Source organism: Monodelphis domestica, chromosome 1 (assembly GCF_027887165.1).
Source record: "Monodelphis domestica isolate mMonDom1 chromosome 1, mMonDom1.pri, whole genome shotgun sequence".
NCBI lineage: Eukaryota > Metazoa > Chordata > Mammalia > Didelphimorphia > Didelphidae > Monodelphis > Monodelphis domestica.
This window is the reverse complement of record NC_077227.1, coordinates 122,589,600-122,601,736: the sequence shown is the minus strand read 5'-3', so window position 1 is coordinate 122,601,736 and position 12,137 is coordinate 122,589,600. Positions and strand designations below refer to the sequence as shown.

The 12,137-nt window shown below is 39.6% G+C and overlaps 1 pseudogene; it reads left to right on the top strand.

Moving 5' to 3' along the window:
• The first annotated feature begins 10,534 nt into the window (after positions 1-10,534).
• LOC100619796 (COP9 signalosome complex subunit 4-like) lies at positions 10,535-11,671 on the top strand (annotated as a pseudogene).
• The last annotated feature ends 466 nt before the right edge of the window (positions 11,672-12,137 follow it).

Sequence of the window (12,137 nt, the reverse complement as noted above, 5' to 3'; positions counted from 1 at the left end):
TTAAAAATTCATAGGCCAGCTTTGAACTCAGGAAGATGAGTGTTCCTGACTCTAAGCCCAGTGCTCTATCCACTACACTACCTCACTATCCCTAATTCAGGCTCTTCATCTTCAAAGTGGAAGAAATAAAAGAGCATAAATTAAGTAACTATATTACTATGTGCCAGATATTGTGTAATTGAACATCTATTACCCTTAAAAGAAAAACTACATTTCCCAGGAGCCCACTGACTTCTTGTCATTATGTACTTCCTATAGACAGGGGATAAATTCAGAGGGCATGCCTGCTCTGGCTCTCTTTACTTCCTGTCACAAGCATGGTGGTGGTAAACATAGGGTTTTGAACAGGCTAATTAGCCATGGGTATGTGGTTTTTATTTTGTATCCCTTTTATTCCTTTATTACTAATGATCTTTAATAAATCTCTTAAATATAATATTTTTATTATTGAACATTAAATTAAGTTTTATAATACTGAGTGGGATGTTAAGAATACACAGCCAAAAATTATACAGCCTCTATTCTTAAGGTTCTTATCTTTTATAGGGGAAACATGTACATTTACATGGAAAAAGTTAAAAATAAATAAGGGTAGTTAGAGAAGAAAGGTACTAGATCAGGAAACACTAGGTGTACACAGTGATGCTTGAGCAGTCTTTTTTTTTTTTTAATAACCCTTACCTTTAGGCTTAGGCAGAAGAGGAGTAAAGGGTAGGCAATGAGGGTTAAGTGACTTGTCTGGGGTTCACACAGGTAGATATGAAGCCACATTTGAACCCAGGACCTCCCAACTCTACACCTGAGATCCTCAATCCACTGAGCCACCTAGCTGCCCAGAATGAGCTAAGTTTTGAAGCAGTAGAATTCCCTGAGGCAGATTCAAGGAGGTCACTTTATTATGGAGGGCAGCCAAAGCAATACAAAGAAATATTTTTTAAAAAGAGATAAGAGTATTGTATGGGAAGAACAGAGGAGGTCACGATGGGAAAGGGAATAATGTATGATGAGCCTGGAAGAATAGGTTGTGTATAGTTTGTAAAGGGCTTTAAAAGCCAAACAATGAAGTTTTTGTCTTATCATCTGGGCAAGAGGGGGCCACAATAATTTGAGTATGGAAGTACCACAGATAATATCATCGTAATAAATACATACCTTGTGTTACTATAGTGAGGATCAAATACACAGGGTTTTAGAAACCTTGGATTAACATGTAAATATCATATATAATGTAGCTAAATTGGATATAATAATTTTTTTCCCAGCAATACCTATAGAACATGCTCAGCAGGTCTTTTTAATCTTACAGTGCCTCAGATAAGGTTGCCTTTATTAACAGCTATAGAAATTTGAATTCAATCAAGAAATTTGAATCCAAACATTTTCCCCCCATTATATCTTTTCTTTGTGGCAAGTAAATCCAGCTGAAAAGTGCTAAAACATTTAAGATTAGGAATTCTGGGCCAACAAGATTATATTTGAAAGTTGTTGGCTCCTACTTGAAATCAAAAGCAGCCAAATTAAATCCTCACCAATGACCTACATTTTCATAAGATCAGAGATTTAGAGCAGAAATCTTCATCCAATCTCCTTAATTTATAGATGAAGATGAAGAATATAAATGAAAAAAACAGGCCAAGAGAGATTTAATTGACTTGTTCCAGGACATTCAAATATTGACAGGCAATATTTGAACCCAGGTTATCAGATTGAAATCCAGAGCTCTTTTACATGGTACCAAAAAATGTTTCAATCTTCACCAAGTCTATGGGCTATTATTTTTTCTGTTTTTACTATTTTGCTCTTTGGAGGCCACATTTCAAAAAACAAGTAGTGTGTTTTGAAGTTCAGAAAGTCAGGGACAAAGATAGGAGGAGAATGCTTCTTTTTTCATTAATAATCTGTATTCATTTCCCCCATTTGTGGGTATCTTCTCTATATTATTACTACATTTATAATTTATATTTACTTATCTATCAAATGAATTGCTTTCCCCTAAATTTCTTGAGAAGAGAGATTGGTTCATTGATTTTTTTCTTTTTACCTCCAATGCCTAGTAAGCTGGCATATTATGATGTTTGATCAATGATTGTTCAATGAATAATTGGATTGATGAGGGTGCATTATCTGTCTTAGATGTTTGTAGTGGTGGACTAATAAATACTTTGGGCTACCCAATAATTGTACCCAATTTATAATCTGAACAATAAACATCTTTCATATATTGTTTGCTTTTCCTAGATACTGATAGAATGATGTCTTTTAAATACCTCTCTTTGAGGGGCTTAAAATTTAAAGAGAAGAAATTGTGTAAATATGATCTTTTCTTCTAAAATCCTTGGGGAAAGTCCTTAAAACAAAAATGCCTCTCTTAGTATCATGGGTTAGGAGTGGTAATCAAATTTAACTGTTATCTAGTTCACACAAAAGTTTCCCGCCTTAACTGAAATGATTAGTTCTAGGACCCACCCTCTTCCCTTGAGAAAGGATAAAGATATTGATGGGAAGGATTCTGCCCCTTTAATTCCAGGAATAAAGAAGGTGACTGAGGAAGAATTGGAGAGTGACTTGGATGCTCAATTCTAGAAAATTACCCAGGTTGTATTTCAAGATAGGTTTTGCTTTTTTTAAGATGCTTACAAATGTTACTGGAAATCTTCCTGGGACAGAGTCATATCTGAGAACATAGAGGACTATACTAAACATCTCTTTCCAAACTAGAAATGCTTATAGTAATGTAAAATCAAGTAAAATTATTTCTGACAGCTTGAGACTAAAAGCATAGAATATAGTATTAGTGTAAATTTATTTTCTTCAAGGAGACACATATATAAAAATGAGGAAGAACAACACAAAATTGAACATTCATAGAGGTAGCCAAGTGGCAGACCAGAGGTGTCAGGTTCAATGTGACCTCAGACTTCCTAGCTGTGTAACTCTCAGCAACTTACTTAATCCCAGTTGACTCTCACTTGCCACTCTTCTTAGAACTAATTCTATGACAGAAGGTTAAATATAAAAAAAAAAAAAGAAGAATATTCAGGCATCCAATAAACATGTGGTTCTCATAGTAATGAGTGGTATAATTATGTTTAGGGGTATATGGGGTGCTCAGGGAGGGGTAATATCTCTGGTATGGAGGGCTTGTCGTGCCCTCCTAGGGCAGCTCTCCAGCCTCTGACCCCCACCTGACACCCAGCTCTCACTTGTGGCTCCCAGTAGCTGCTAGCATGCGGCAGCAGCCACACCCTGGGCAACGGCTTTGACAGGCCAGCTAAACCTTGTGAGGGTAGCCAGCGGGTCGACGTCGACCCCTGGTGAACCAGGGCTTTGCTCACCCAGCATGTGAAGACTGCTTTGGCGGAACAGGCGGAAGAAACCAACAAGGAGGTTCAACGGCTGAGATGGCGATGGGCGTGATGGAGCACAAAAGACAACACGGCCATCCAATGCAGCTGAGGAAGTCTCCAGGTGTAACGACTTTTCATGCCACTGGACTCAGGCTTCCAACACCGAGAGAGTGGGACTGTCTCTGTGCATCGACTTTTCCACTTAAATCTTCATGCACAAGTGTCTTTGTGCACAAAAACGCACAAAGTCAATCATCATCCTCGGTTCGAGAGACAACCAACAATTATGTTTAACATCCTAAAATTTTCAACAAAACCTAAATATCACTGATAAAACAATTTTATATATTGAACCATATATTCTCAATATCTCCTGATACTTAACTCTATATTTGTGATAGCATTTACTCCACTCAGTTCTTTAATGTCTCTAAAGCATTTCCAAACACAAAACCTTTTTTTATTTAAAACAGCAATTCTGCCAGTGACACTCTATGTTTGCAAATTGTAGTCCTGAAAGATTTTCTTTCTAATTTCAGGGACTCAAAGGGAAATTCTTTTACATAGATGAGTTCTACTCATATACTTCATTGTTGTGTGGAAGTGACCTTTGGGTTCCTGAAGGCTATGGCAGTGGAAATTAAATTCTGAATGATTTTAACATAATGGCAAATTTTAGAGACCAGTCTGTCAAAAGAATGAGTCTATTTCTCAAGGACCAATCTAACTATGTATAAAAAAGTCTATTCATGAGCAGGTTAAATATTAATATGATGAATTTTTTGACCATAGATATCCTTGAAATAAACAAAAAATGGGCCTCATTCTGAAAAAGTTAAAATTAAATCTCATTAATAATATATTTTAAGAGATTTATTAATGATCATTAGAAATCAAGGAAAAAGAAGATACAAAATAAAGACCATATGCCCATGACTGGTTAGCCATTTTTTAGTCATCCCCACTCACCACCATCAATGCTGATTCTCCATCAAAGAGAGGGAGCTTCCAAAGTCCAAGCCTTTTATCCTCTGTCTACAGGAAGTATGTAATGACAGGAACTCATTGGGCTCTTGGGATATGTAGTTCTTTTTCAGGGTAACAGATTTTCAGTCTTACAATTCCTACATAGCTACTTTCTGTTTCTAAAGTGACAGTGGTAAAATGATTAAAAAAAAAAAAGGAAGCAGAGAGTTCTAAGAATCACATGGTTGAATCTAAACCAGTGATGGTGAACCTATGGCACAAGTGCCAAAGATGGCCCAAAGAGTGCTCTCTATGGTCACACTAGCCACCCTCCCCTTCAAATCTCCACCAAGTTTGTTACTACAAAGGCAGAGGGATTCCCCTCCCCATCACTACCATGCCTAATGACATTTTTTCATATCTCCCACCCCTCTGCCTAGCAGCCCAATGGGGGTAAGATGGGCAGCTCACAGGTGGCAGAGCTGGAGGGGAGCAGAGCACTCAGGCCACTCTCCTCCCCCTTTGCACACTCACCTCTCATCACTCACCCCTCTACCTAGCATCCCAATGAGTGTGCTTCTTCCCTCCCCTGTCTGGGGTAAGGGTATAGTGGGATATGGCACTTGGTCTCTGGGAGTGTGTGGCTTGGCACTCAGTCTCTGGTGGGGGACTGGCACATCACTGAGTCTAGGGGGTGGCACTTAGCACTTCTCTCTAAAAGGTTTGCCTAACTATAGGTAACTGTGTTTTGTCTAAAGGCTAGCAAATTGATCTATTATTAGAAGAACTGCATTACCTTAGCAGTAACATTCTTAGGGCAGTTGGTAGTACAATGGATAGGGAGTCAGGCCTCGAGTCATGAGGATATATAGATTCAAATCTGGCCTCACACATTTCCTAGCTGTGTGACTGTAGCATACCAGGCATGTTAGCATCTTGGAAATATGATTGATGTATTCATATTGTATCCTGTATATTCATTTACTAGACACATGGTCAGATTACTTAATGTTCATTGTATGGAAAGGGACAGTCCAAAGGACTAGCTCTAATGACTAGCAAATTCCTGGGCTGGGTGTTGACAGCCACAGTGTCCTGTGGTTTGGACTACATTCATTTACAAAGTGTAGGTTGGATTAATCTCCTCCTCTTTGATTCCATCATTGTCAATTCTACCAATGTAAAAACCTATATCATGTCACGTATTCATGAATCACCTCCCACTTGACATCCCTAAGGTCCCCAATAAAAACTAGGGAACATGTGCGAGCCTCCTCTTCTCTTACACCTCTTGCTCTCACAGCCCTTGCTCTTGCTCTTGTTTCTTGCACCTCTTAATCTTGCTATGGCCTATAATGGTCTCCTCATGTCTGACTGACTTATGCAGCACAGCTGCCCCGCACATCTCCCATTAATCTCTTGACCACTTGGTCCATGGGGGATGTCCTGGAGTTCTCATCTCTATGCAAGTGCTCTTGTTTCTCATACTTATAATTTCTCCACTTGCTTTCTCTTTCTAGAGAGGTAATTATGGAGCTCGCAGCTCCCCAGGTGTTTTAACTTGTGGTCTCTGAGTCTTTATTCCTGCCTCTCTTCCTCTGACTGCCTTATCTATCTCACATTCATATTCCTCTAGCCTCCATTCTCCTTCTCAGGTCACCACCCACAGATAAATTATATAGAAACTGCAGGGTAGATCCTGTAGTGACCCTGGGCAAGTCACTTAACCCCCATTGCCTAACCCTTCCCATTCTTCTGTCTTAGAATTGATACTATGACAGAAGGTACGGGTTTAAGGAAAAAATAGTGCCATTCTCAAGACAAATAAAATAAGTCAAAGAGAAGTTATAGTTAAAATAGAAAGATGCTTCACAAGTACTTGGTGGAGATACAAATAAAGGAACTGTTGGAATTGATTTCATTGTACATTCAAAGGCAATGAGAAACATTTCATAGGACACTTGGGCTTCTCAGCTTGCAGTACTTATCATAGGTGTAGTTTCTCATCACTTCACCTCTAAGCTATTACAGAAACCTACTGGTTGGTCTTCCTGACTCAAGTCTTCCCCTGCTCCAATCCATCCTTTACTTAACTGCCAAGGTGATTTTCCTAAAGCATAAATCTGACCATGTCATGTCTCAACTCAGTCATTTCAGTAATGTCTGACTCTTCCAGACCCTATTTGGGGTTTTCTTGGCAAAGATTCTGGAGTGAATTGCCATTTCCTTCTCTAGCTCATTTTATAAGTGAGGAAACTTATCACCCCCGTTAGAACATGAACTCCTTGAGGGCAGGGGCTGTTTCTGCCACAGGAGAGTGTCTAGAAACAGTACATGCTTAATAAATGTTTATTGATTGCTTAATTGCCTCTTTGTCTATGTTGCCTTGGATAGGTCACTTAACCATTTAAGATGGCAAAAAACTTTTTTATAACTATAATTACATAATAGTTACTGATCTGCAATGGTAGAGTTTTCTCAAAGGGTAGTTTCCCTACAACAATGAAATCAAAGGTTCAGGTCAAAACAAAACAAAGTACAGGAGAAGACAGAAGAGTTTGCATAGCATTGCTTCATAAAATAATAATGTGAGAATGAGAGTTGGCTCAATCAATCACCCCTATTCCAATTACAGTAACAAGATTCTCTAGCCCTGGTGCTTTTATCAGGTGTAAACACCTCCACTGAATCAATCAACAATGACATTATCTGGCTGGGGGAAAAAAAAGACCTTAATCAATTTGGAAGGAGTAAAAACCATTGGATATAATAAAACAATCGTCCACTGAAAGTGGATTAAGATTGTTTGATGCAGAGATAAAAAGAACAAGCTAGTTCAGAATACATTTTATGATAGCAGGCCTCCCTGGTGATAGGACAGTTATATCCCTAAGCTGCTGAAAAGGGATCGTTTGAGGATGAGGAGAGAATCTGGAGGTGCTGGACCTAAAATCAGAAAAGCCCAAGTTTAAATCTGACCTCAGACACTTACTAACTATGCAAATCTGGGTACAGTTTGCTTCAGTTTCCTCATCTGTAAAATGAGCTGGAGAAGGAAATGACAAACCACTCCAGTATCTTTGCCAAGAAAATCTCAAATGGGGTCACAAAGAGTCAGACATGACTAAAATGAATGGCCAACCACAAGTTGGACATCCTAGGAGTGTTCTTGAAACAGCCACATTTTCATTGAGAGCCAAGGACAAAGGAGATACACTGAGAAAGGGAGTTTTAGGACTATGAGGAGTCTAGCAGAGAGCTGTATCATATCTAATGAAGAGCTTCATGAACAATGGTATCAGATTCAGGTAGAAATAAGAGTCACTAAACCATACATAAGAATTCCTATGAACCACATGTTGACTTAGTTTTAAAATGTAACATTAGCTATGTTTTATTATATTTTTATTTATTTTCTTAAATGTTTACCAATTAAATTTTAGTCTGGTTCCTACATTCCAGAGTGTTATGGGCTTTATAAGGCCTGTAGTCGGAGAGTTTTTGAAACTTCATTAAAACCCCACTAAGGGTAGAAAAGTACTTCTGGAAATCAAGAGCTATATTTCTTATAACATACTCTCTAAATTGAGCCCACTTTGCCCTGCCTCCTTTGGGAAGTATCCTGTCTGGCTTTTTGACATCAGCTGGATAATCAAAAAGGAAGCTATCCGAGGGAGCTCATAAACAATAAAAATGAACCAAAAAGAAATCACTCCCCAGACCTCAGGGCTACTTCTAGAATCCTACAGGGACATGTAATTAGTCACCCTTTGGAGAATCAGCCCACAAGTGCAAAGAGGGGTTGGGAAAGTAGCCCCAGAGCCTACCCAACAGTTAAAAGCAGAGGAAAGGAAAACAAATCTACAAAAAGCTTGGTGTGAGATCTCAATGACGTGCTTCATGGGAAGAACATTCATAGATGAATGAATAGACGGAAAATGCTATAAATCTGTCATTTTCTGTAATCATCCATTTTCATCTGAGTTGACAGGAACCATCCCTTTTGGACTCAATACCTTAATCCCGAGTGTGCTATACTGGAAGTTGAAACTACTCTTAAGAAGATCAATTTGGGAAATGAAGCTGGTCCAGACCAAGTATAGACTAAAGAAATCCATGCCAAAGGTGACACAATCTTGAAAGCACTGAGGAATCATTTTACAACATGGCTCAGGGCAGAGGTGATTCTAAAAGAATGGGGGGAGGGATCCTGGATGATATTAGGGATAATGGGTAGGACTGAACCTATGATTTCATTTATGTAAAGAACCCCCAGGTGAAGAGATTCCCTGTACCAATTCACATAGGCACCTTTTCTGCAACTTACAGTCTATTTTTGCCCAAGGCTACCTAGGGTGCTGAGAGGTTAATTTGCTTGTCCAGTATCACAGAGGTAGAACTCAAACCTTAAATCTCCCTGGCTCTAACATCGGCTCTTCATCAATCATGATGAATATAATAGAGAAAATGGGCAGCTAGGTCACACAGTAGCTATAATGCCAGGCCCAGAGTCAGGAAGGCTCATCTTCCTGAGTTCAAATCAGGCCTCAGACACTAGATATGAGACCCTAAGTAAGTTACTTAACCCTCTTTGCCTCAGTTTCCTGATATAATGAGCTGTAAATGGAAATGGCAAACCACTTCCAGAGTCTTTGCCAAGAAAATTCCAAATGGGGTCACAAAGAGTCAAACATAACTGAAAATAACTGCCAACCTGTCCCTATCCCAAATCCTCATCAGTCTCAGCAGCAATATGTGACAAAGGGAACCCCAAACCTCATGATTGAAATGAATTAGAGCCATAAGAATGAGTAGATTGGGTTCTCTCTTGTGGAAAGGAAAACTGAATTAAGCTTTGGCATTTATGCCACTGAGATGGAGGAGACAGCAGGTGGAATGTTAGAGTGAAGATTGTTGGACAACAAGGAGAAAGAGTTGCATCTTGTGTGGAAATTGGGGATTGAGCTGGAGTCTTAGCAAAGATGGTAGCAAAGGGCAAGACTTGGACCAGCTCATGAACATGAACAGCTCTCACAAGGATCTGGTGGGCAAGTACCAGCAGATATTGGAAAAAGCCATTCAGTTGTCTGAAGCAGAACAGCTAGAGGCCTTAAAACCCTTTTTGGAAGCAAGATAAAATTATAATGTCAGTCTAGCGATCTCTATGCAATTGCTGACCAATTTCTATACTCACCTACTGTAATATAGGCCAATAAGGGAGGTTACACCCACCTACACTGGTGAATTGGGGAGAAAGAGAGAAAGGGTTGAGAGAATGAGAGGGGAGAAGACGTTGATCTTGCCCTGTCTTCCCCTTGGTGAAGACAACCTGAGTTTGTCTTCCTGAGGGACAGAATATGTCTCCTCAGAGAATAGGGTTGGGAAGTGGAGGTTAAGGACTGGAGGAGAGGGCTTTAGGGAAATGACCCACTGCCTCCTTTCTTGATCTTAGCTATTGTTGAGGGGCAGGATAGATTTTCCTGCCTCTGGATCCTCCCAGTACCCCAACTACCACTCTTCCCTTTAAGATCTGAGTTCACTCCCCAGCCCTGGTCTTGAGCTAGTCCTCCTCTCTGGGAAGAGGTATGGTTCTCCCCAAATCTTCAGTCCCCTTCTTTGGTGTCAGAAAGTAGGCAAAATTGATCTAACTAATAACACTTTAATAGAGAACCATACAGGGAAGGAAAATTGAAAGTTGGGTAAGGAAAGTGGGTGGCAGGAGTCCCTAGAGACTGGTAGACTGACTCCCCTCCCAAATCTCAGAGGTCCAGGCTTTCAGCCTTGATCCCTCTTCTGGTCAGCTGCTGGTTGTCTCTACTCTTGAGATAATCTGATTAAATTGCTAGAGTTCAGGACAATTTGGGGATAGAGAGGTGGAGAAAATCCTTGAAGAGGATTTTCTCAGTAGATGGCTTCCTTCAAAGTCCAATCTACGATGTTTGAGATCAGCAAAAGACTTCTAAGGATCACCAGGAAACAGTTGATGTCCAGAGAGAGATCTCCAGCCTCTGAGATCCTCTTGTCAGGCTCTCAACTGAAGGAGTGAGAAGTGAAGTGGCAGTTTTGAGTTCTACTCAGCCTCTGTTCTCACCCTGGAATCCTGGGTCTCTTCCTTTCTGCCCCTCCCCCACATGGGCTGCTTCTTATTTCACTGGATTAGATTTCCTTCTTTTGCTTCTTCCTCTATTTTACAGATTCTTCTCTTACAACTTAACATTTCTGACACTGCAGCCTGATGTACCTAGGAGAAAATTATAATGTCAGTCTAGTGATCTCTCTGCAGTTGCTGACCAATTTCTGTACTCACCTACCTAATCTGCCTGACAGCACCGCCAGAGAAATCTATCATTTCACCTTGGAAAAGATCCAGCCCAGAACCATTTCATTTGAGGAGCAGGTTGCTTCAATAAAATAGCATCTTGCATTAATAAATGAGAAAGAAGTCTGGAGAAATGTAGTACATGCTGATGGGAATTCCCTTGGAAATGAGACAGAAACAGTACAACATGGATTATAAATTGGAGACCTATCTGGAAATTGCCAGACTATCTGGAAGATGATGACCCTGTCCAGGCAGAGACTTACACAAATCGAGCTTCCCAGCTCCAGAAAGAATCAATCAATGAACAACTACAGATCCATTAGCAGGTATGCTATGCTTGTGTTCTTGACTATAGAAGGAAGTTCCCTGAAACTGCCCAAAGATACAATGAGCTCTCATATAAGACAACAGAGCATGAAAATGAGAGACTAGAGGCTTTAAAACATGCTTTATATTGTACCATCTTAATATCAGTCGGACAAAAGAACTTGAATGCTGGATACTCTTTTTAAGGATAAAAAGTATCAGCCGTTCACAGTTTATGGAATCCTAAAGAAAAATGTATCTAGATAGGATCATCAGAGGAAATAAACTACAATAATTTGCCACTATGTTGATGCCTCACCAAAAAGTAACTACAGCTGATGATTCCAACATTTTGGATAGAGCTGTCATTGAGCACAATTTGTTGTCTGCAGATAAGTTATATGATAATATTAGATTCAAAGGGCTCAGAGCTCTATTAGAAATCTCTGCAGGGAAGGCAGAAAAGATAGCATCTCAAATGATTACAGAAGGGTGTATGAATGGATTTGTTGTTCAAACTGATGGAATAGTTAGTTTTGAAAACCTGGAGGCTTTGCCAACACATAACAAACAGATTCAATCACTTTGTTTCCAAATGAATAACCTTTTGGAGAAGATAAGTCAAATTGCCCTAGAGCAATCAGCACAGATTAAGGAAACCCAGATTACTCAGTGGCCCAACACTAATTTGATGGCTTCTGCAATGTCTCCTTCTTTCTTCTACAGATAAATTTCATTTTAACTCTTAAAAATCTGTATTATAGTCCTCCACATTTCAGTGTCCTCTTACAGCAGGATCTATTTTTAAAAATTTTATTTAAGAACAGATAGTGGGGGCAACTAGGTAGCTCAGTGGATTGAGAGCCAGGCCTAGAAATGGGAGGTCCTAGGTTCAAATTTGGCCTCAGACACTTCCCAGCTGTGTGACCCTGGGCAAGTCACTTGACCCCCATTGCCTAGCCTTTACCATTCTTCTATCTTGGAACCCAATACACAGTATTGATTCCAAGATGGAAGGTAAGGGTTTAAAAGAAAGAGAGAGATGGTATGATTGTACACTGGAAAATGTCTAAATCTTTAGTTCCCCTATTTGATAGGTGTCTATCTAGCATACTAATTCAGTTGTTTTGAGGTATTTGTTTAAATTGATGGATTGAAACCTCTGTGATGAGAAAGAGAGAAAGAAAGAGAGAGAG